General features: G+C 43.2%; 1 pseudogene; it reads right to left on the reverse strand.

Annotated features, from left to right (window-relative positions):
* Positions 1-497: 497 nt before the first annotated feature.
* Positions 498-1,101, reverse strand: LOC103583830 (annotated as a pseudogene).
* Between the last annotated feature and the right edge of the window lie 7 nt (positions 1,102-1,108).

The raw sequence follows: 1,108 nt of genomic DNA on the forward strand, positions 1-1,108 counted from the left end.
AGGTGACAGCCTCCCTTGAGGACAGTAGGATGTGTGACACAGAGGGACTTGCAAAGAACAAGTCCAAGAGCATAGCTGCCTTTACAATCTTCTCTTAGGCCTATTTTGAAGGAAATCCACGAGATCATTCAATTCTTATATTTCTCAGACAGACTGCTACCAAAGTCAGAACTCCTGCCCATCCCCATCCCCCAGCTTCCTGTAGTTCCTGTCATTGTGTCTGTTTCTGAAACATACAGATGGCACATTCCATCTGCCACCTGAGCTTTGGCAATTTACTGCATCTGGGTCATTTCACAGAGTTCGTTGCTTGAAAAATGTCCCTTCTGAGAGCATGGTGCTAGTGGAACATGTGACATATATACTTATGAATAAGTATATATGCTCAAGAATAAGTATACATGTTTAGAAAAGGTCTTAAATGATCTCACTTCAAAATTTCCTAAATGATATTCACTATTTCTCCTCAAATCTCTTATCATCTGATTATATCTTACTTGCTGGCACAGNGGAAGCTGAACAGTGCGGGTGCATAGGAGACAAGAATAGTGCAGACATGGGCAGCACAGGTGCCCAGTGCTTTAGAACGGGCATTCTGGGAAGAAAGCCGGAACATTGCCTGGAGGATTTTGATATAAGATGTGGCTATGAGGCCTAGGTCCAATATCATCACTGAAAGGGCCACAGAGATTCCATATACTCTGTTAATGAGTGTGTTGGCACTGGCCAATTTCACCACAGCCATGTGTTCACAGTAGGCATGATTGATAACATATTTGGTATGATATGGCAGCCTCTTAATGAGAAGAGGACCGGGCAACACCAAAAGGATAGCTCTGATCAAACCAACAAGACCCATTTTAATGACCATTGATGTTGTCAGGATGGTTGTATAACGCAGTGGGATGCAAATAGCTACATAGCGGTCAAAGGCCATGGCAACGAGCAAGGCTGACTCAATAATGCAAAATGTGTGGATGAAAAATACATTTGTGCTAGGGAGATATTAAAGTCAATCCTGTGAGCATCAAACCAGAAGATGCCAAGCATCTTGGGGGCTGTGGAAGTGCTAAGAGCCATGTCATTTATTGCCAGCATGCAAAGGAAG

This window comes from Galeopterus variegatus, unplaced genomic scaffold (genome assembly GCF_000696425.1).
Source record: "Galeopterus variegatus unplaced genomic scaffold, G_variegatus-3.0.2 Scaffold29031, whole genome shotgun sequence".
Taxonomy (NCBI): Eukaryota; Metazoa; Chordata; class Mammalia; order Dermoptera; family Cynocephalidae; genus Galeopterus; species Galeopterus variegatus.